Source organism: Plectropomus leopardus, chromosome 7, assembly GCF_026936395.1.
Source record: "Plectropomus leopardus strain MGB_pleo_1.0 chromosome 7, ASM2693639v1, whole genome shotgun sequence".
Classification (NCBI taxonomy): Eukaryota; Metazoa; Chordata; class Actinopteri; order Perciformes; family Serranidae; genus Plectropomus; species Plectropomus leopardus.
In genome coordinates this window covers 23,090,453-23,114,761 of record NC_142182.1, presented here as the reverse complement: position 1 = coordinate 23,114,761, position 24,309 = coordinate 23,090,453, and the positions used below count along the sequence as shown (strand labels likewise).

The 24,309-nt window shown below is 40.4% G+C and overlaps 1 protein-coding gene across 7 annotated transcripts in view; it reads left to right on the top strand.

The window, feature by feature from the left end:
* Positions 1-24,309, top strand: part of LOC121949780 (pleckstrin homology domain-containing family A member 7-like) — a 178,519-nt gene that overhangs the window by 43,873 nt on the left and 110,337 nt on the right. Inside the window, exon 1 of one of the 7 annotated variants that reach the window (XM_088080231.1) lies at positions 23,133-23,247. The exons of the other annotated variants lie outside the window; for them this stretch is intronic. The gene's annotated coding sequence lies outside the window, so the exon portion shown is untranslated. Of the gene's footprint in view, positions 1-23,132; positions 23,248-24,309 lie in introns of those variants that run through there. 7 annotated transcript variants of the gene reach the window in all.

The following is a 24,309-nucleotide window of genomic DNA, read 5'->3' as shown; positions in this document are numbered from 1 at the left end:
TCACAGATTTATCCATCTTCTTTTTCAGTGCTTTTTTTTTGTTAACAAGCCAGCGTCCTGCTTGCTGCTTCAATGTCATCTGTGCCCTGTTTCCCATCTTCTCATCTTGATTTTTAATCCTCTTTTTGGATTTACAGTCCCCTGTGGGATTTTCTGTTCACCTGCAAATGCTTCCATATTTTGAAGAATGACTGATGGGTAAAATACTGAAGTTAACACCTGCATCTCACTGAAAAAAGAGGGAAAAAGCGTTTTGGTTAGGTGTTAAGGGAATGTGAGGAAGGAGACTGAAATGGACTGAAATGAGATCTTTGTTTTTCCTTGGAGGAGGAAGTGATAAGGCTTCAATATTGCATTTGGCACTCTAATAAAATAATAAAGTGTTCTAACCTTTTTATTTATGAGGCTCCTTCTGTGCTGTCAGATTGCTGCTTGTGTATTTCAAACTCCTTTTTAAGAAAAATAAAAATAAAGGCTAAAAATGTAACATCACATTAGTGATAGGTCGGCATTGTAATGAAGCTTAAACTCAGTAAAAGTTCAGAGATCCTTTGCTGAGGCCACTCTAGTTAATGATTCCCTCACCTGTCAACAGGCAAGACTCCGCCTCCATTCTTCTGCCTAATCCAACGTGTTTACATTCAAATGACGAGGTGCTCATTCGCTGTTTGAGGAAGTCCTTAGCCAGACTCCGTTGTTTGGTCCGCTAATCCAGCATAAGCCAGCAGCGTCAGTCAGCCGTGGAGGCTTGAGGTGAGCGTGAAAGCTTAATGAGGGCCTGCGTGTGTTTGCCTCAGAGTATCGATTGTATTTGTGTGTGTGAGTATTGTTCGGAGGGCTGGTAATTGAGTGTTCATTTGTTGTTTTTTCTGAGTGGGCACATTGACTGTGTTTGACCTATTGATGAAAGGTGTCGGAACATATATGACAAGTGTCAGAACATTACATTATTACATTATTATTTATACTATTTCAGAGATAAATAACTTAAGACAGTTAGTGTATAATTATGTCGCATCATATTATTTAAAGTGTTCATAGGATAAAAGCAGAAAAAATACAAGAGTGACACGTGACAAAGGTCATGACATAGATTCACCTCCACAGCCCTGCATGTGCCGAGTTACCCAGACACTACAGAGGTGTGTATCTGTGTGCACTTAACCTGCATGTGAGGATTTTACTTTCTACATTCTGTAGTGTGTGTGTGTGTGTGTGTGTGTGTGTGTGTGTGTGTGTGTGTGTGTGTGTGTGTGTGCGTGCGTGCGTGTGTACAGGCCTGTCAAACCGGCTCAGGGATGTAAATGGATTTGGGCTGGTGGCCCAGCAGGGGGTGAATGGAGCAGGTTGTCTGAAAGCCTCTGCACACACACACACACACACACACACACACACACATTCTCACACACACAAACACAAACACACACACACACACTCTCACACACACTCACACTCCCATGCCTGTTCCAACACATGTAGTCATTTCAGGTCCAATTGACTCCGCTCTAATGTAAGAGCTACCCTTAACCTGTCTCAAATATTTAGATGGCAAAATGTGTGTGGCTGCCCGCTAATCTCTAAACGTGGACTGAATTATGTGTGTGACAAATAAAACCCAGAAAGAAATTCTATTACAGTGGCACTATCTTTGTCATCTTTACTTTAGGTAATTAAATACATTCGCGTAAAAGGTTTTGCGAAGGAATAAAAACAAGCTTTTAGCGTTAAACTTCATTAGAAGCCAAAGCAGAAAGAACAGTAAGGACACTGGGACAGGTAATAACTGTAAAGGGAAGGACACTGTAATGGTATAAGAAGTCTAAAGGTGAGTGAGTAGCAAAGACGTGACTGTATATGTTCAGAGGCAGTAAACTTAATGGACACTTTGGAAGAAAATGCCCTGGACAATTCTTAAAGTGTCTTGAGAAAGTAAAATTGATGCCCCTGATAATTTGGAGCTCTATTTTTACATTTCAGTCAGAGTTTTCTCTCAGTTAACTACCAAATATTAAGGGACGCATAATATGCTTTTCTGTATTTTGTGTCTTATAATGATACAAGTAAGAATGTTCATTTCAAATATGGCCAAACTTTCAATGACCAAGTTACGTAGATTGAGTTCCTGTGAGCAAAACCTCTCTTAACGATGGGTTACGATGGTCACAGTCTGATGTCATATTGTTCTGGATTTCTTTATACTGTCACCTGCTCCAGGCACACTACTGCAAGTGTTAACAATACATAGCCTATGAAGCTACATGATGCTACATGCTAACGTCAGGGAAACATGTAATCTTGGTTGCTGTAAATTTCTCAACAATTTTGGAACTCTTTACCGCTGGACCATGTCCTGTTGTGTTAAGAAGCTTTATTTGTGATTTTGTTAATTAAGAAAATAAAGATATTTTCCAATTTTCATTCTGAGGCTGCAAGTAGCTTATATTGCTAATGTACATGTAGCTACCTGCTAATGGCAGGGAAACATGTAATCTTGGTTGCTGTTCATTTCTCCATAATTTCAGATTATTATCCTTCTGGACCATTCCTGGTTGTGTTCAGAGGCTTTTATCAGTGATTTTTTTGAATGGTAGAAAGTACCACTATCTATACTCCATTACAGCTATTCCTCGGCTGCTAGTACACTGCTACATATATCTACATGCTGATGTCTGGGAAAAATGTAATCTTGGTTCCTCTTTTTTTACAATTATTACATATCATTTTCCTGCTGCAGCATGTCTGGTTATATTTGGAAGCTTCTATTGGTGATTTGCTCTCTTCTTTGCCGCTCTTCACTGTTACAGGTGGCTGCAGTTGCGGTGCAGAGATGCAGACATACAAACCTAGAAAACGCTAACGAGTCAAAGCAGACAAGGTTTTTTTGGGAAGTAGGCTTAAAGAGACAGGTGCTTACGAGAACGTCTCAGACAGAGGGTGAATATTGGTGTTCCAGCACAGAAAATAGTGTTTGTTTGTTTGTTTTTTTTAAACAATTAATGCATGTAAACAGACATGTTCCAGTAGAAGCTTTCAATGCAAGTATGAACCTGAAATTGAGCACTGAAGGTCTCGAACATGAATGCAGCTGCTCTTTATTAGAGGCCACTGCAAAGTACAGTATAATACAGCTCAGTTCAGTTCAGTTCAGTACAGTACAGTCTGATTCAGGGGAGGAATTGACTGAGATATTTTTGTGTTCTGGGCAAGAAAAATTGCATAGTTCTTAATAAAAGAACAACTGAATACGTTGCCTGAAGCAGCATAAATGTTGGCACCATTCAGCAAGGCATCAGAGAGTGCCAAATTCACATTACCAACCAGCATAAACTGAAAATAAAACAATTGAGGGTTGAGAGCATAGATTATTTTGGAACACAGAAAAAGGAAATGACTCTGCATACAGCCTCTAGTACCAGGAAAGAATATAAAACTAATTTTAGATGCTAGAATGGACCACAAATCTGATTAAATGTGTCTTAAAGTTGATTAAGCACCCTGGTGCACACACACTTGAGTGCCTCTTGTATTTTTTTTTTTCTTCACAAAATTGCACAGGAAAAGGGCACCGTACATTGCAAGCCTCTGAACCAGCACCTTATCGTGGGACTCTGCAGGAGAATCTGTCATTTGGTCTCTGTAGATTTCCTCTTCTGCGACTGACTGTTGACACTCCGCTGCGTCTGGATGTTTGATGCATCTGACACTTTGACAAAATGAATTCCCTACAAGTCACTCTCAGGGAGGGCGCCCTTATGTCACCAAGTGCCGAGCTGTCATAGCAGCAGACACTAAAGAGAGAGACAGCTGTCATGGCTGTGGTCTCTTTGACATTGTGGTTTGTCTGTGGTTGTGGTGAAGAGATGGTGGGTTAACTGTTTATGTCAGTGTGTCAGTTTTCACTGCAGAGTCAGAAATCACAGGAAAGAGATAATTCTGGTTTGTTGTGTGAACAGGAAAACAAAAGTTGACAAACCAGTACCAGAACAGGATATAAGCAGACCTTAACACACTGCAGAGAAGACCAGAGTGGTATGATATTAATAATCATTTGTCTTTTATTGAATTCATAACAGGAGCATGTGATTATGTTGTTTTTTTTTTAATCATAAAAGAGTAGTTGATCAACAGAAAACTGTTCAACAACAACATTTAATTATATTTTAAAAAAAAAGTAATTTACCAGGCAACATTTGCAAATATCTGATGTCTTCAGCTTCTCAGATATGATTATATCTTATATAATTTTGATTTTGATATATTTTTGACTGTGAGACAAAACAAGCGAATTGAAGAAGTCATCTTGGGCTCTGGTAATGATTGTTTATTCTTCAATTTTCTAGCATTTTAAAACTAAAATCATTGTTTAAAAAAATCAATTAAACGATGAATCAGTAATGAAAATGATTGTTAGTTGTAGCTCCAAACATGTCATCATTCTACAAAAAAATGTCATCTGAAGTAATTATTCTAAGCAAATGTTTACAAACAAAATGGGTACATAAAATTTTTCATTGTCACAAGTTGTAACAGCAGAAGTTTGTGTTTAAATGTGATTTTTGGTAACTAAAGTCAAAGAGGGACAGAGTGGGAACAAAGTTCAGCCCTGGCTTTTTCCTCTGGACTGGCCCATTATTGGGAGGGGGATTGATGATGGCCAGTACCACTGACCTAAAAGAACCAAATGTTTGCATCAGTGCCCTCTAAATGCAACTATCTTCAGTGATGCTGTCAAAATTGATAAATTGATTTTCTACAACATTCAAATGGCCTGTCTTGCCCCTGTAGGCAAACAAACTCCGATGTCAAAATAATATCAACATCTTAATATCTATGCCAACTGTGTCACTGATGCCTTCAGTGTGAAGAATCAGAAGATTTTGATCTGTAAATTACTGGACTGTGGAGTTATTGAAGAATAATACTAGCGTGACGATGTGACTAATTAAGCAGCTACTCTGTTAATACGTAAATATTGCATTTTAGGAACAGTCTGAAAATTTCCATTAAGTTGTTTTGTTGTTGTAATTTCCCGTAGAGCTGTAATAATTAGTAGATTAGTCAACAGAAAATTAATGGGCAACTATTTTGATCATTGAATGATTTTTTTCCAAGCAAAAAAAGCCCAAACATTTGCTGTTATCATGCTTCTGCAGTGTGAAAATTTGATGCCTGTCTTTGTCACACATGATAATAAACTGAATAGCTTCGGATGTTTGGATTGTTGGTCGGATGAAACATACTGAAACGTCACTTTGGCTTCTTGGAAATTGCAAAGGGCATTTTCCAATATCATAACATTTCATTGACAAAACAAAAAAGGGCTATACAAGAACAAGTCCACTAACCCTTTTTACCATGGTGTTTTTGAAGGAAAAGCTTGCGTTTCCAGAATGTCAACATTTCAGCGGCAGTTTCATTTGTTTGCATTGTTTTCAACCTTTTGACATTTGCTGTTCTTACTCATCTTTGCCAAGAGGAAAATTCAGGTTCTGGGATTTGAGGACGTTCGGGTCTTAGATCAGACCTCTACCAAGGGGGCCCGGGGGATTCTCCCGTGGCACTTTTTTCTTAAAAAAACAAGCTTTATTTTGATGCTTGTTTACAAACTCTGGCACCACATTTACATTTAAAGTACAAGAAAAAGTCACAGTGTGAATCTATTAATTTTTATGGGAATTAAAATGAATTGTGGGCTGCGGGCTTTAAAGAACAAAATACATTGTTGACAATTTTCTAATGTCAGCAGTTTCCCTGTGCTCATTAGCCAGATTAACACAATTTATCTACAATATTTCCTGCTCGGCCAGGATGTTAAATTAGTATGATGTCCAACCCTTCAGGCTCATTCTGCATTCTTAGTTGGGACACTTTATCAAAATGTCACCCTTCTTATAATTCTAGATGTGTCCTTGTCTCAACCTGCCTAATTCATTAGAAGAGAGAGTAAATTAAAAAAGAAAGTTGTTTTCTCCGTGTCGCAGGGACATGAAGATTTGATTGAAGGTTTGGTGTCTAAATCCAGCCCTGAGAGCCGTTTGGGGTTGAGAGTAATCTGTGTTTTTGAACGTTGGTTTCATCAGATAAAGTGTGTGTGCTGTGGCAGGAGTGAGAGGATCAGGGCTGAGAGGGGAGAAGGCAGCTCTGAACATGAGCAGTTTGAATTACAGCAAGATGACAAGATATCTCTGCCATCCCATAAAAATTGCACCAAAAGTCTTGCTGGATATGGGTTCATTAGAGCCAAACGGTGCAGAGGCCGGACCGTAGCCTAGAGCACCTCTCAAAGGGTGCTAACTTCAAAGGGTTCACTTTGTGGATTGTGGCTGCGTCGGAGAGTAGGCAGGATGCTGAAGACTTGTTGGGAAAGTGTGGGTTTCTGTATGGACCTCAGCCTTGGCAGGTAGGAGAGAATCAGAGCCTGTTATTCTGTCAAAAGCAGTGTGAGTATACCAGGATTTTGTCCTTGTCTCACTGAATGTGTATGTGTTAAAAGCATACAGTAACACTAGCATTCACTGCCATCAGTGAATATTTGCCTTTTAATGGCACAAAAGTGTCCAAAAAAAATCCAATTGGAACAGAATATAATGAGGAACTTAAATTCTGCAGAGTTTAAGTCTTGAATGAGGAAATTGGGTCTTGTGTGTCGTGGAAGAGTTGATGCATTTTGCATTAAAGACACATTTAAAAAAATAATTTTACTCATTCATACCTCTATAACTGTATTTTGTAAGAGATAATATAAGACTATATTTTGACAGGAAGTGTAATTTCCACAGGTAAATCTTCAGCTTGTAAAGTTACAGTGAAGATTCACTCGCTTAAATGTCTTTAACCTCTTACTGTCGAGCTGTCAAAATCCAGATGAGAGAAAAGATTAGGTGATAAAAAAGTAGATGAGTTGTGTTATTACTGTATGTGTGCTCTCATCTGTGAGTTTATTGAGCAGCTGTGAGTTATTGCAAACTTAATTTGCCCTTGGTTTTGCCTCTTAATCTTTCTCAAACCACCTCCCACACCAGGAATATTCAACTTGCTCTGTCCGCGGGCCATTATGCAGAATGCCAAAATGCCAGTGGGCAGTTAATAAACAAACATTAATAAATAATACATAAATAATTAGCCTGGGGATCTGGGGGACCCTCTTTTGGCACATTTTGATAAACAAACTTAATATTTCGATGCTTTTTTTGTGCACTCTGTCACCTTGTTTATGTTCAAAGTACATAAAAGTCCTAGTGTGAATCAATTCATTTTCATTTTGAATTAAAAAAAGTTTGGTGGGTCACCCAGTGGAATCTGTGTCTATGCTGGAAGAATGAATTTTGATTGATATGTCTATTACATTTTTTTCTCAAATTGTCAAAATTTCACTTTTGATATCATCTACATTCCACTGAAATTATCTTTTGTATTTAATAATTACAATAATAATGTAATCAATAAAAAAGTAACAGCAGTAATAATTTAATAATTAATAATATTTGATTTATTTACATTTGGGATGCACTGATCCTCGCACTCCTGACACTGATCTCAGTCCCTAAGTTCAGGATATTGTCAAAGTCTGAGTTGCAATTTGGTTAGTCCTTTTCTTTTTCTCAAATTTGAATTTTTTTAATCCTAAATGTGGGGTTGTGTGCAGCTTTGTTGAATGATGTAATACCTTTACTTTGTGTAAATTAAATTATATATATTTAGTTCACGAAGGTTCATGGTATGTTGTTTCAGTTACGTAACATCACTGACTACGTTGTAATGTCTGGCCAGTTCCTGAAACTTTTAATAAGGCCATAAATTGCACTTATACTGATACAGTGTATTTAATTGGTGCATTACAATTTATTTGTTGTCAGTATTTTTTTAACGGTCTGTAAAGTCATTCTGATGTCTGAGTCTGGATGCACACACACTCTGTCCAAAGGCCATTAGATTGAAGGACAGGAGCTTTCATTTATATTCAGATGCATCATTAAGATATTAAGTATTCAATCTTAATGATAATGTGTTGATGCACTCGGGGGAAATTAGACTAAACTGTATTCTTTTCTTCTATTGTAATTATCTCATTAGAGAGTGAATGCTGTTTACCAGACACTGTTAATGTTCATGGAGTCTACAGAGCCTACAGTCGCTGCAGGTCTTCAGCAGCAGTTTTTAGTGATGTGGGCCAGAGAAAAACACAGCCCCTTACCTTCAGCCCAGAGCTGGATGTGTAGGATTTTGATATCAGCCTTTTTTCCCATTCTCCATCTGTCTGTCACTGAAACCCTTTGAGCTCGCCAGTCTCTCAGGCCTCACATTACGCCCCAGCTGGCCCAGTCCGTGTGGGCAGCACAGCTCTAATCCCTGTCTAATCTGAGACAGCTTTGTGTGTAATCAAAGCATCCACTGTACATGTATGAAGAGGCGGGGCTGCGCATGGAAAAGAAAACTGAGATACAGGCCACACACTATATGGGTCCCATCGAAACACAAAGACAGGTGGTGTTGTCTTGCAGGATATGCATTTAGACATTTAAAACCTCAGTCCAGAACTGATGTACAGCTTCATTTATGCCCAGCTGTTTGATACACACCCACTATCTGACTTGATTACATTAATTTAATTTATTGAGATCATTTGGGATAGGTGCAGTCCACTCCTCCGCAGTGAACAGCACTGACAGAAGCTATTTTTAGCCTAACCACCACCATTGCACCTGCTTTCAAGGGAATAGTTTAAGTGTTTGGGAAGCTGGAGTTGGAATGTGTTTCACCTTGTTAGCATTAAAACTGGAAGGAAACAACTAGCCTGTCTCCAAAGTGAAAGTCATGCCAGCCAAAATCATTTTGGGTGGAGTTACATGTTGAAGCTGTTTCTTGGCAAATGATTTGTTAACCAGTCTGTTGCACACATGACATTCATTTAAGTCATTTTTTTGGCCAAACAAATTAATTTAAGTGCAGTGTTTGGGCTACTTTCCTTCCAGCTTTGTGGTGGACTTGCAGTATCTCCTCAGAAAAAATGTGTTGGTCTTTAGCTAAATACATGGGAACACCCTTGTTTGTCGTCTGTTTGGTGCTGGGCAGGGAGCACACAGTGGCTTTATTAGAGCGCTTTTGTTGGAATCTGCTGTTTACTGGGGTTGATGACTGCTTACAATCAACCTGGGATGTTTCGATTAGTGATGTGAAATACAAGAGGTCTTTTCTTTTACTCTGGTGCTCCATTGACTCTGTGAGCTTTAGGACCCCATTTCAAAGTGCTGTCCATTTCTAGGTTAGTTCTGAAATTGACATTTCTTTACTACAGCCTTTAAAACCAGGAAAAGACAAGGCTTGCAATATACAAAATCGAAATTGATAATTAATATCATGCTAACAGTATAATATTGCTATATTGCCCAGAACTATGTGGGTCTTAGGATAAATTTTATTTGAATTTCTGAAGTTCTGTATATTTTGGAAGGCTTCTTAAAACGACCATTACTCATAATAGCACTTTTGTATTTGACTTTATAGAGTCAAGTATAGTACGCTTGGCATGGCAGTGAAGTGTAAAGTGCAGAAACTATCTGCTGCAGAGGAAAACAGTGAAATAGGACAAATGGGACAACCCAAACACATTTCCATCGCATGTATCTCACTTCCCACATAAGCAACTCCATACACGAAGAAACTCTGTCTCGCGTCGGTCTCAGCGGACTCAGCGAGGGGAGCGTGGGCCGGAGCAGAGCTAGAGTGATTCTCCTTAGTGTCAGTGGGCAGACCAGATTCCTCTCTCCACCTCCTAATGAGGCATAAAGTGCCATTGTATACCTGAGTTTTGCCACAGAGGTCCAAACTTTTAATATTTCAGCAGCAGTTGTTTCCAAAAATACACTCAGACTATTGTACCTGGTAAATTAAAAAAAGGAGCCCATGTGCAACTTGAGATTCAAAGCAAGGATGAATATTATTATTAGTGCCTGCATTTGTCTGCCTGCTGTGCTCTAAAACTTTTTTCAGTTTATAGGCACATTTGCTTCTTGGGTAATAAATGCTGCTGTAGATCTGTGTGTCCCTCGTGGGGGAGGCAGTGTTCACGTCTTTGAAGCCAAGTTTCAGTGAAGTGATAAATGTTGCCTTAGTGGCCAGCCCCAGCAATGCAAATCTAACACTGATGAAAGTATGAATTTCTGAGTTAGTTTTTCTTTTGAGATTTTGTTCGAATATGACTTAAACTTTTTACTTTAACTTTTTTTTTTTGTTTAGGGTTTTATGCTACTTTGTCTGTAATGATCTCTTGGTTGAAATTTGACTTATAGCCTGCAATACACCACTTCTCTGCTTTCTCAGACCAGAATAAGAATAAGTCTAGACTCTTGTATTTGTGTTGGTAAAAATGATTTTAATGTCAGTTTTACTTTAAATTTCCCTAGCTGACTATGGGCTTAAATACCCTAAATTTTACCAAAAGTGACTGTTAATGTTATTTTAATACAGAGCTCAGAAACGTTGAAATTAGTCCGAGAACCTTTTTCACACCACCTTGTTCACTATCCTCCGATGTTCTGTCGTCTGCAACTCTTCAGTTATTTTTAGAGCTTTATTTCCAATTCTGATGCTTCCTCCTTCTTCCTCTCCTCCCCCTGTGATTCACAAGATTGTTTGGTGAGTGATTTTGGCCTGACTCTACATGGGCCGCACAGCCCAAGCACGTCAACAGCACAGCAGCAGCAGCAGCAGCTGTGAGTCCTCATCACTGTTTGCATTCAGAGACGTTTCTGACGACGCTCACAGCACAATATTCAGTGAAAGGCTCAAAGCGTAAATAGATGCTTGGTTTTGTAGTTGTGTGGTTTTGTAGAAATCGTGGGTGAATCATGGGTTAGGTATGTGGTAGGTGTGAACATGAAAGTGTGTTTATCCACCAAATGGACAGAAAAATGTGTGTGAAACATTTCCAGTGTTTGTGGTGGTACATTTGTGTTTAGGAAGATCAGTGGAGTGAAGTGGGTGACCCAATTCAGGCGGAAAACTGGAGCTAAACTTTTAAGTGACTCTCAGTTTATCCAGAGACACTTAACAATAAGTGGCTCCATTTATGCTGTCATGCATCAGTTTATGCCGGGATCATATTAGACAAAATTTGTGTATTTTGATGTAATCATTGCACAGGATGGGGTGATCATAGAGTCCGAAATTTCCCCCAGAATATGACATGAATTGGCTGAAATATATATTAGGCCCTGACCAGTCATGGCTTGCTGTACGACTACGACTAGCATCATGTACATAGGTGGCTGGTCAGGTGTCACCAAATACTATTAAAGGGACAGTTCACCCCAAAATTATTATTTTTTTCCTCTTACCTGTAGAGCTATTTATCAATTTAGATTGTTTTGGTGTGAGTTGCCAAGTGCTGGAGACATCGGCCATAGAGATGTCTGCGTTCTCTTCAGTAAAATACAACTAGATGGTACTCGACTTGTGGTGCTCAAAGTGCCAAAAACAAACATTTAAAAAAAAAAACCAACCAAAACAACGTCTCTTTCAAAAAACCCACCCTGTTGTGAGCAGTAGGAGCTATTTTCTTTCTACAGAACTACACCTGCCAACAGTATCACCGCGCATAAGAAGGCGTGCATCTACTCATTCAACTAGAGGCTGGTGCTCGTGACAGTGGGGGATGTAAACATTAATGGCGTCCTCGGCTGAGCGGTGCTAGGTGAGCTAGCAGCAGATGCTTGCTTCCATCTGCAAAGTGATGTGTCGTTTAGCAGAAAGAAAATAGTTCCTACATTAAGCAACTGCTCACAACAAGGTCTGTGGATTATCTTGAATAACCAGGTCATGATTTCTAGAAGGAGACATTACTGTTTTTCAAATGATTTTTTTGGGGACTTTGGGCACCACAAGGCAAGGGCCATCTACTTCTATTATATCAGAGAGTCGGACGGCCCATATCTCCAAAATATGCATTTTTCATTTTGACTTGAATGTCTCATTGTCACTTGACAGTGAAGATGAGCTCTACTTTTTAATTTCAGTATTGTGATTTTGTGGTTCCAGACGCCCCGTGTGTGCTCCTTTTTGCTGGTTTTGGGCTGATGTTTGGTTGTCTGACATTGGAAGACACTGCCTTTTTATAAATCTGGTCTGTTTTGGTAACTCATAGGACATGTTTCATCAGCTTTTCAGCGGAGCCAGTAACTGCTACTTTTATGCTCACATTGATCAGTTGACCGGTCAAGACACGGATGCTCCGTACTGTGTCATCCCGGCTCGAGCTGTGGCTGCGTCACTGCTGCTCACATATAATATTTAATCAGACCCGATCCACCCAAGCATCCACCTTCAGATCTAATTTCTCTCAAAGGGGTTGTGATTTATTATCCTGCAGGTTTAACTTCATGCTGTGGGGAAACATTAACTGTATTCACATAAGATTATAACCGCTCCCAGTGAGTTGGAGCTAAATGTTTAATTACGTTCAAGGGCCGCAGTGTATATTTGATTTGTTCATGCTCAGGGATGTGTTACTACCACTGTTTAATCACCTGTATTAGCGCCGTATATCACTTAAATTGAACGTGGGAGCCAGTGGTTTGATTGAGTCATATTTAATATCACAGGGTCCTGCGGTGTCAGATCAGGCTGCGCTTTGGTGTCGCTGTGTGGCATTCAGAAGCATTTCCTCAGATGAATCAATAAGAAGCTCGTCAGTCGGCCCAGAGTGGGAAACAGCTGTGTGTTTGTGTGGGCGTGGTCATGTCTGTCTGCTTGTGATTGCGCTGTTTTTACCTCACTCATTGTCGCACTCCACCACTTTGTTGTTGCATCTCAAACTGTATACATGAATCAAACACTGCGTCTGAACACATCTGTCTCTACGATTCCTCAATCTGCCTGTCTGAGGGTACCACTGGTTTCGTATAGAGGCCTTACATGCAGACACAGCAAACCTCCCAGTGTTCAACTGTTTGAGTCGAGCGTCTCACAGACAATGCCAAACTCTGGTGGACCACAGTCGTGGACAAAGAAAGAAAGCCGGAGATCCAACAATGACCGTCCAATAAAACGTAGTGGGAGGATGCTTATCAAGCCGGGATCTGAAGGCCTGACTGCCCCGGTCCAGGTAGAAAGAGGAGCAGGCTGAACAAAAAGAGGAAGACTCCCAGGAGGAGAACCTTTGGTGCTGGTTGTTCTAGGTCATTAAAGGGAAATCAGCCAGAGTCAAGAAGACACTGCAAGTGAGGATTGGACCTGAGGCTCTTTAGATGATGGATACCTCCCCGAGCATTCCCATCTCAGTCAAATGCTATCCGGCAGAGTCTACCACAGTGAAGTGGACTGTGCCAGTTATGACTGCACCTGAGGCTCCAGGCCTCCAGGATGCTCCAAAATTACATAGACTGTATATTACTAACTGTGTTTGAGTATAGGTGTTAAACTTTTCTCAGACCTGCTCATGAAGAGCTTTGTCAACGATTCTTTTTAACCATTATCACATTTTCAGTATTCCGTTCATTCTGTGGTTAGTTCATTATTTATACCGTTTGCTATCTGCTTTTGTTCTTTCTGTCTTTCTTGTCGGCTTTGATTCAATTCCCATTGATACTTGCACACTGACACAAATGCACATGCACACACATACACAAAATCCCCTCCTCTCTCTGAGACGGGGCCCGTCAGGAAGCTGTGAGGTGTTTTGAATGTGAATGCAGCGAAGCCTTGTCTTCGATTAGCATGCCAAGCTGTCAGTCTCTGTGCAGAGTCCCTCGCTGTCCGGCTAAAAGCTGCTCCCCTGTCATCCACACACATTTCCAGAAGAGGTGTTGCTTGCAGTAAACACTCTAATCTCCTTCTTTTGCCATACCAGCCCACCATAAAATCCCACTGCTATTTGGCATTATTTATTGCAATGGACAAGAGTGGGGGCTTATTCGAAGCCAAAGATGGCTTCATCTCCACGTTGCCATAGCAACAAAATGTCCGAATGCCGTCTCTTGAGGGCTGGGGGGGGTGGGTGGTGGGGGTTGCCTCTGCCTTGTGGCATCACCATTAGCAACAGAGGTGGACGCCACTCGGTCTGCTGTCTCTGATTGGTTGTGATGGACATCTCTATTATGCCACCCCGCCCTCCCAAAATACCACAATCAAGACAGAACGGCTCATCAGGGCTGAAGAATCCCAATCCTGCTACTTGATGGAGCTGCAATTAACTGTCGGGGCTGCTTTATAACCCGGGTGTCTGTCTGGGGAGCATCATGGTGGGAGGTGGGGAGGGATGAGGTGGCAGCTGCTGCGAGGGGACGTGAGCTGGGACAGCATCAGAAAGATGACAATGATAAAAATGAAATAGATGGCAGCAGTTTGTCTGAAATACATTCCTAAATTCAGACAAATTATGTTTCGTAAAGGCAGGATGAAAGCAGGAAATGATGTAAAAAAATAAGGAGTGCTCAGAGAAATAGATAGATAGACAACACACTAAAGAGGAGCATAAGTGGCATACTTCACTTTCTCACAGAGAGGAGACAGGAGGTATAATAGAAAAGAAAGGTCATGAGCCGGAGCCATGGCTGTGAGGTTGTGTATAGCTGCCAAGCCGCAAACTCTATAAATAGTCCCACACATGTAGTTTTGAGGGGCACAAAGGTTGTTTTTCCTGCAATCAATGAAAATACAATCACCTCAAAGGGAAAGGCAGCGACAGTGACTCATGTGGCACAAGAGATCAAATTAATTTGGTTTTAGGGTCGACACAAGTTGCTATCTTAAGATAGCAATCGCAGCTAACCTTTGCGATACTTTGTACTTTTTATTTATGTATATATATTTTGTAGTGGTTTGCCTGGACAGTGGAGAGAAGGACAGGATACATTAAGCGACAGTTAGAGAGATGACATGCTGTTGCAGTTATACGTCTTGACCTATGTGAAACATACAGTGTAGCTTCATTCTTGACAAAAATATATTTGGAATTATCAAATTATATTATGCTTCTCATAGGTATTGTACGAGTAAGTAAGTGGTCGGTTTGTCAGTTACATCACATGGCATCTGGTCAGTGATCGCTTGTGTTGTGGTCTTCACCACGTAATGTTTTCAGTCAGTGTAATACAGGATTATATATCTACTAATTAGGGTTGGATACTGTACTCTGTACTTCAGAGTACAACAGAATACTGATTCAGGTTAAATCCATTGGTGCAAAATTTTGGTACCTGAGGGTAGATTCCTGTGCAGGACTGTTTTATTAATGTCCCTTCCAGCGCGTGTGTTCCTCTCCCACCCATTCCCAGAGTTTGCGTGTGTACTACCACCCGCACTCACAGCTTGAGGGGCTCAGTAAGGGCTGATTACGTTTGTACGGCATAGTCGGTTATGGTTGGAGGGGTTTGAATGTAATGTTACGCATGTATTTATTACAACCCTAACCTGCACAAATGCAAATGCTTATAACATTCTGTGTCATGTTTTCAGGTAAGTGGTACTCCAAAAATGAATTGAGTTATTGAATGGGTAGAGCATTTCACAACAGCTGACTGACTGCAGTCATGAGCTCATGGACTCATCATGAGTTCTTTATTCCCTTAGCAGCAGTTTGAGTCGTTTGAGTTGAGGGGTTGATAATTGATCTATCTCTGATTACTGATCAGATGGATGTATGAGGGGAGCGGTTGCTGCAGAAGGGGTGAAAAGCAAACTTTTAGACCGAGTGCAATGAATGGTTAAGTTTCACTTTAACTGCCCCTGGTACTCTATTAGTCCCTCTGTGCCCAGAGTGCGCTCTGTGCTCCAAGAGGTTCAGTGAATAAGTTGTGCCCCTATGAGCAGTTCAAATCCAAAAATATAAAATAAAATGTGGTGACAGATGCTTTTATCTTGTCCAGCTGCCACAAATAAATAAATATTGGGGAAACACTGCACCTCTCATTTATGTTGACTTGAAGTAGAGCTTGCAGGTTATTGGTTTTGTTACAAAATAAAAAATTTTCTAAAAAGTTTTTCTATTTATCCTTATGGAACTTAAAACACAACTAAACTTTCCATATGTCTTATTCGTAAGTTTCATAACATATTTCTCCTTGGGATACTCTCATCTGTTGAAGTATGATAAAAAAACAAAAACAAACTTGGAAAAAAACTCCTTTTCATAACTGGATATGTTTACTAGTATATCTCTATTTTAGTTCATCTTTGTTAATCCTATTATTAATATTTTAATGTCCATATTGAAATATTCATTTATTTACCATTTATTCTTAGTTTGTAAACAGCACTGACTTGTCTCAACATACACGTCTCACGGGGACGATCATTTGTGGGATACCGTCCAGTTATCAGATGTATCCATCTTCTCTCCAGCTTCAGTTATATTATCTACTGTAACAGTTTTTGTTGTCATCAGCATATTTGCGTTCAGCGCCAGCGTTCCTGCTCTGTTTATTTTTTGCCCTCGTGTTTGTATGAACAGAGGAATTGTTCCATGTCCACACGCTGTCAGGACAGACAGGAAAAGAGATGGTGAAAGTAGATACTGTTCAGCAGAGCAACTGCTACCTGTCGCTCTGTCAGGGGGATTGATTGCTCGGATTTAGCCTTTAACAAGCTGTTAGCTGCTGTGTAATCAAAGGAAATTGATCTGCTCTTCATTTGTAATGATGGTAGTGTCACTTATTTTATTTTGATTTCTCTACTCATCCTTCTGCTTACGTCCTATTCTGTGCCAGCATGAAGTATTTTTGTCAAAAGAATTAAAAGGATTAAAGTAGTACTTGCACATGCTTATCCCAGCCTACAATAATCAGCCATAAGGACATTATCCCCGTTATCTCCTAATTCACATATGCATCCTCAACACACATACTAATTACAGATCCATTAAAAGAAATGCATGTTGATGGTATTACTTTGAGATATTCTGACACAAATTATAAATACATTTATATACACATGTTGATGTTAAAGTCTGCAAAAAAATGCAGAAAACCTTTTTTGTAACAGATTTTGACTTGTTATTTTTTACCCCCAAAACTGATGGCAGTGTCAGTCTGTTAGTTGGTCTTTTATATCTCAACTACTGTTGAATGGATTACCATGAAATGTGCAGACATTTATGGTCCACAGAGGACCGGCCAAAACTGAGTTTGATGGTCCCCTGATCTTTCCTTTGGTGCCGACAGCAGGTCATAGTTACTGCATATCCAGTGAAATAGCTCTACATCCACTTGTTGAATTGGCGCAAAATTTTTCAACAGACTTTTTTTGATCCGAGGTGATGTATGTGTTTGGAGTTTTCCTCAAGTAACACCATGAGGTCTCGACAACTGTTGGATAGATTGTCATGAAATTTGGCACAGACATTAGCCCCTTTTACACTGCCTGTTTGACTGCAAGAATGTCATGCATTTATGCCACATGGTTCACACACTGGCATGGCATGATGCTTCCACTGTTTGGTTCGATGTAAAAATGCAAAAGGGGTATAAAGAAGTGACTTAATAGCGGCCCTGTAGAGAATGCCAGAAAAGAGTTCTTAAACCCGGAAATGAGTTTGCATTTCAGAACCTAAAGGGTTTTCTTTGGTGAGAAGCCTTAAATGAGGTTTGTAGGTTAACACAAGATTAAAAGGATTGTTCACCCAAAAATGAAAATTCAGTTATTATGTACTCACCTTCATGCTAATGGAAAGTTAGGTAAAGTATAATAGTTCACAAAACACTGCCAGAGTGTCACCGGAAAAGGTGTTGCACTCATCTCCCAAACAATTGGAGCAAATGGTGACCAGGATTCAAACATAAAAAAACCAAAACAAAATAAAACCACAAAATATCTCTGTACTGCTCGTCCGAAGTAATCCAAGTATCCTGAAGCCCTGACTTGCCAGGTTGTTTTGAATAACTTCACTGGTGCCATGTTTTAGCCTTGTTGTTTAGCCTGTAGCTCCTTGTGTGCGAGCTGCGTACATGCATGTGCGCTTGCACAAGACCAACAAGAGCTCATGGTGTCTGCACAACAGTGTTTACATGATCCTCAGAAGCCTCCCCCTCACAAAAGAGAGACTTGTGGAGTAAGCAGCAAGCAACAAGTCCTTTGTCAGATTTACAACGACAGGGGAGGCCAGCATTGGCTAAAGACTCTTAGTCTTGTTTTGAAGGGGAATTCAGGATTGTCTTATTTTTAGTGATCAGTTAGGAAACAAGTCTGACTTTTCTGTCTTAAGGATTGATTCTCAAATTTTAGTTAAATAAAACTTAATTGCCCTTCTACAGATGAACCCAACAGGCTGAGGCGGAGCTCGTCCGTAGGTGTTCAAACAAAAAGAGAATTTGCTGACAGGGATCAATAAAGTATCACATTATATTATTAACCCTGCACACTGTAGGCAGAAAATCTGCAGCTTTGAGGCTCTGAACAACTGCTTGAGTTACACCAGTGACACATTTTTCCTCCACTTTACCTCTTTATGTTGACCCACGCCTACATCGCCGTGCCACAGCTGAAAAGCAGCCAGTAGATGGGATGCCTTGTTACTACGCTGATTATGTTAACTTTGCACTTATGTTTTACATTCTTGTCCTCCATCACTTTACAGTCCTCATTCTCCTCCAGTAACTTACGGCTTCATTGTCTTAACACTGAAAAAAATTAGAGAATGTTTGACTTGTGCAAAAGTAGTTAATTTGTAATTATACAACACATAGAAAATGCTTCTTTTGCAACACATTCTGTGCCCCCTAAATACCCCCCCAAAATCCTCCCTCACTCAAGCAGCTTTTCAGTGTGCTCACAATGAATCTTATTTGCTGCGAAGGCACAAACTGCGGTGTGAAGGCTAATTTTTAGTGGGTACAGGCTCTGCAGTAATGAGCCTAAGCATTATTCACTCCTCTACATGCTCCTCTGAATCACAGGGCTCCATTCCACTGCCATTCCTGTTTATGCAAATGCAAAATATTTTCATTATCTCTGCAGTAAGACATTTAATAGGCACTCTGCTCCTCAGCCCGGTGAAGAGTGGCTATAATTAGAGTCAGTCAGGCGCTGAGGCAGGGGGCCAAAACGTCACAGTTGATTTAAATGTGGACAAGTGTCAAGCAAGCAGTGATCTGGCTTCTATGGAGCTATCAGGAAATGCTCCTGCGTGTAGCCTGGATAATTAGAATGGGTTTATTCTTAATGTACAATGAATGTTGAAGAATTAACCCCTCGTGACTGTATTGCAAACACAAATTCAGACTAGTCAGTGTAAATGTCACCTTGCTGGTACTAAACCAGCTCTTAGTAGTGTAGCCACGTTTTAATGTTAAAAATGTGTGTTTTAATATAGTCCGAATCAGCAGATGTAGACTCTGGCTATAGGACTGCCGGTAGGCCGGCAGTCCCCCCACTGCGTGTTGCTGTTGTCAAAATTAGTCCTCACTACACGGGAAAAACAACAACAATATCCAATCTAACAACTTAAACACTGAAAAAGGCAAGATTTAGATGAGGATTTTGATCGTGCAACAAGTCATGCCTCCTTTGCTTTTTTGGTGACCTGTAAAGATTAACAACAAGTAAAACAAACGCTGTGAACGCACCTCAGAAAAGCCCAGACTCTGTTTCATAGGACTCTCACGCTTGATGTTAATATGTTTTCTGACACAGCCAGTCAGAGTTGATTTGCTATATCTTCTTATTCTGGCAGCGGCATATACAATTAACATTGACTTCCAATCTTTTCCATTTCATACGAGCTTCTGTAATATCATCGTAATTGTGTTTTGCTAGAGCCAAGCACAGCTGGCAAATTATCTGAGGTTTTAACAGGTCCAGTGCTAATCTATAGTCTGGCTTCATCACAAGGGCACTGATGAGTAAGTTTAGTCTGTATTTTTTTATCAGAAAGTTTGATCACACAGTTGACATCTTTTTTTTTTGTGTAGAATTAGCTGTTTTAATTGAAGTGCTCGCCTCCCCACATGCAAATGTTCCACCAAAACAAGTCCCCATCCTGCACATTTTGCAAAGGCATCTTTTGCTCTAGGTCACCAGCCAACTACAATTCCTTAAAAGAAATATAGACAAGCCTGCGCATTTTATTCCTCATAGCAGAATGTTAATTTGTGACCCTTCCTTGGAATTGACGCAGCACTGTGGAGATAGGTCTGGCTACATGAGACTAGTTTTAATGTAAAACTTTGAAACAAAAGCGCTGCAACAGTCTGAGTCTTGGACCTGGACCCAGTTTTTCGTGATGGACACTGGCTTAAAATCTAGAAATTTGAAAAACTGAAGAGTAGGTCTACTTTAACAAGTGTGTAGCAGCAAGACTGAGTCTGGTACCATGCTAGCAGCTCAGTGAAGCCGTACATAGCACAGTGCTTTGCCTGCAATGACAGCGCTAACAAGATTTAGCATGTAAAATGTTAACCTTGTGCTTTGTCTTAGCTCAGCACATTAGCATGCTGACATTTGCTTATTAGCTTTAAACACAAACTGCAGCTGAGACTGAGCTCATTGTGAATGTAATTAGTTTTACAGGTGGGGCAGAATCAAATGCACATAATTTCAGTCTGATGATGGTGCTGGATGAATCACAAAAGGTATTACATATACCATCGTGAAGGGAACATGAAATTCTGCATCACATTTCATGGCAATTATCATACAGTTGTTCAGGCGTTTAATTCAGCCACACCACCAGCAGCGGGGCAAAAGAGTTGTTGCACTGCAGCCATCTTTATGCACAAACATGTCCCTCATTCACTGCAGAGGACATCAGAAACCATGTTTGTTCACCTTGAAAACTGATGATTTAATACAGAGTTTGTAAAATGAGATTGAGCAGGAGGAAGCTGGTTTAAGCAAAACTAAATTTGACAGAGACAGAAAGTGATGTCTTGCAGATATGTAAAAATTAATTTGTTCAGCTTTGTAGCTGGAACAAAACACTTGAGAGACAGCAAGCTTAGAGAGCCGCAGTAAATAAATAAAAGTGGAAAATACTGCAGCCTTGATGCACTGATATTTAAAATTTTGGAGATATTTTTTTCTGCACCAGCCGTCTGCAACCAAGAGGTGAAGATTAAACTGGCTTGTTAACATTTTTCATTTAAAATAATGAGCACTGCTTGCTCCAAGCTTGTTCACCCATTGCAGGTTGAAAGGTTATTAATAATGAATGCTGATAATTTTACAGATCCATTTTTTGGGTACACTGGAGGGCAATCGTCTTTTCATATTATTTATCAGAATATTCAAACTGTCATTGAGTATCATTTCAGACTCCACTAAGTTGTTTTTTGACTGCTTTACATTTATCTGCATGAAGATCCACTGTTTCACAGAGAGTCAGTCAAACAAATAGCCATACCATTTCAGCACATAACTATGTTTGTAGTAACATGCAGCTGCCTTTGTATAGCGTCAGGACTCATTTTGTCACCATATGGTGCGCTGGAGTTGCAGAGGTGTTGTAGAGCGGCCTGCTGGGCTTCTCTTGTAGCAGCACTGTGAAGTCTTTACTTTTTGTGGGCTGTCAACACTGAAAATGATGCGTTGGTGAAGTGTTTATGTTGTGAGACAAGTGCTACAACTACAACACAGAGGTGAGAGCTGCTCAGTGGAGGCTGAGTGTTTTTCTACTGCTTTGACTTTGGCTGTTGCCAAGTTTAGAGATTGGAGGGGAGGGGTCATCTTTCTCAACTGCTGTCACTATCAAAACTAAAAGGTTTGTACTGGCATGAGGTTCCATCCTGTTTTTTGATTTTAAGTCAAAAACCGCAATGGTTCTTATTTTTAGGTGTTTTTACATGAAAGAAAACATACTTATCATATTATATTCCATTTCTGTCACTTAATCTCCCTAAATCTCACACACTGAACCTTTAAATACTTTGCTATCCAGGTGTATATGGCAGATTCATAGACGACACTGTCTGGCATGTGGAGCTTATGTATCTCTGGGCCGTGGCAGCAGGGTCTTGCCAGTGATGTTAGTGACGCTCGTGTCTGCCTCAGTTATTACTGGCACCATGTTGCTCTCAGTCTGCCAGCAGTGCTGAGCGACTGCCCTGGCTCTGTCAATCCCACCTCATCCCCTCTGTGCTGCTGGAGATGCTCTTTAATTTACAGGGTTGACTGAAACCAGAGATGGGGAAGAGCTGCCTAGCAACATAAAGGCGTTGTGATGTAACGAGCAAAATGATGCTTTATGCATCAGCTCCACAGGCGTCCAGGTCATACACTGGGTTATGGCTGTGCCACTTTACCTATACTTCCTGTCTGAGCCATAAACAATGGGTGTGACATTGGGAGCTAGGTGAGTGGGAGATGAAGCAGGGGCTGAGTCAGTGTTGAGCTGAAAAAGCAAGCTGCACGATGCCAGCTGATGTACTTCTGTGTTTTCTTTGTGTTAAAAACACTGGGTCCTGTTGTATATAGACAGGAGAAATATCTAATTTGGTGCACTATATTTTTTTTTCTAGTAACCACATGGGCACTGCTCTCTAGCCTAACTCTAAAAGCCTTGCACAATATGTGAAAGCTTAGCTGTCACCACTGAAAAGAAAACGTGGCACAAAAGACTAGCATTATGGGTGTTGCTTATCAGCCAGATAGGCTGAAGTATAACAGAAGAGATTTGTAATAACCCTCATTGTAGTGATTTGAGTGCCAATGGGCATGCTGGCAGCAGTCAGCTCACACTTTCCCACAGCAGCAGATATGTCTGGTTTTACCACTTAACCTGGCAAAACCTTATACACCTTCATCTAATCAAACAAGTGGGGCAGTTGTGAATGCTTTCCAGCCTGAGTGGGAGTGAGGAATGGAGTGGTGGGGAAAGTGTGAGAGAAAGATGGACTGTGAGAAAATCAAATGAAGGAGGCTGTTTGTGTTTGTGATGTTTGCTGGATGTGTGGGTGGGTAGGTGGTAGCGGATGGCTGTGAAACCTGAACAAGAGACGGTAGCAGCAGCAGCATGGAGCTGAACCAAATGTGTCACCGCCGCCTCACGCTCACTGGGCCAGGAAGGAATTTACTGTCAGCGGCGGCTTGCTAGGAATTCAGCAGGGCGACTGAGTGTATGTGTGTGTTTGTGTATTTGTAGTGGTCAGATTGTATTCCATCTCTCTACCCCCTGGCCAGTTATAGGACTGAGCTAGCATGCTGGCGCTCACTCCTCCTACAGACAGGAAGAGCGTGCATTTCATGCAGCATTCGCCCACATTCACATGCTTGGAGGGGAATAAATGTAATGAAGCCGCAGCAGTGACCGTGTGGACAAAGGTAAAAAATAAATAAATAGGGGAAACAGTCTGGGCTTTTATGTTTTCTTCGTTTTATTATACTAAGGAAACTTCCTGCATCTTTTGGTAGTTTTATTTTTGCAGTGCAAGGGGGCAGAACAAGGTGGAAGTGGGTTCTAGTGTTACAGCGGCAGCACTAAACTGCTGGCAGAGCTGCTCTGTCTCTACTGACCAGCACAAAGTGTCTCACAGATGTTTCTTGGATGATATAAGTTGGTATGCTTAATAGCCCTGCAAATACAACTATAGGATATTGCATTAATCTGTAAAGGTGCAGCTCAGCATGGCTTTGGTTGGGAAAGTGAGCTCTTCGGTTTGCTAAGTCCTACTAAAAGAAGCCAGAGACGATCCACAGTAATAGGTCAGATTTGGGTGATAAGTGGATTCAAAATTTATTTCATTGCTCTGCAAAATAACCTGTGAAATATTGTGAATTGTTGATCAGTTAAAGACTAAATTGCATTCGGCTTGCAGCAACTGTAATCACATTATTTTCAGCCACAGTTATTTAGAATGGGGCACAAAGGTTTTTTTTGGCAAGGCATTAGGTTTGGCCTCGCTTTCCTCCTCTGACCCAACACTAGCCATTTAAAATGAAATGAAATCAAAATTTGAACCAACCCAAACATTTTTTCTTGTGTGAAACTATTGAGCTGCGGTCTTTATTTTTAATCTACCATAACCCTTTTTATTTATAGAAGTTTGCATGTATTTATGACCAATAATTAATATTGTGTGCTTTGCTACGGTATGTTAGATTATAGGTGGAAATTCTCATTGATTAAATTTTGTAAATCTACAGCTGCTTAATTAATCAAACGTTTATCACAATCAAGATTTTGGCCTCTCACAATTACATGAACATGATCGACTGCGATATTGACATTTATAAAGCACGATTAATCCTAAAATATATGTTAAAAATCTAGCACTTTGTAAATTAACATCCAGTCTCCACTTTTGACGAGCTGTCATTTTGCTTTGCATGTACCCTGCGCAGGTCAGCCTGTGACAAACTCCCCTGAATGTTAGAACTGCAGGG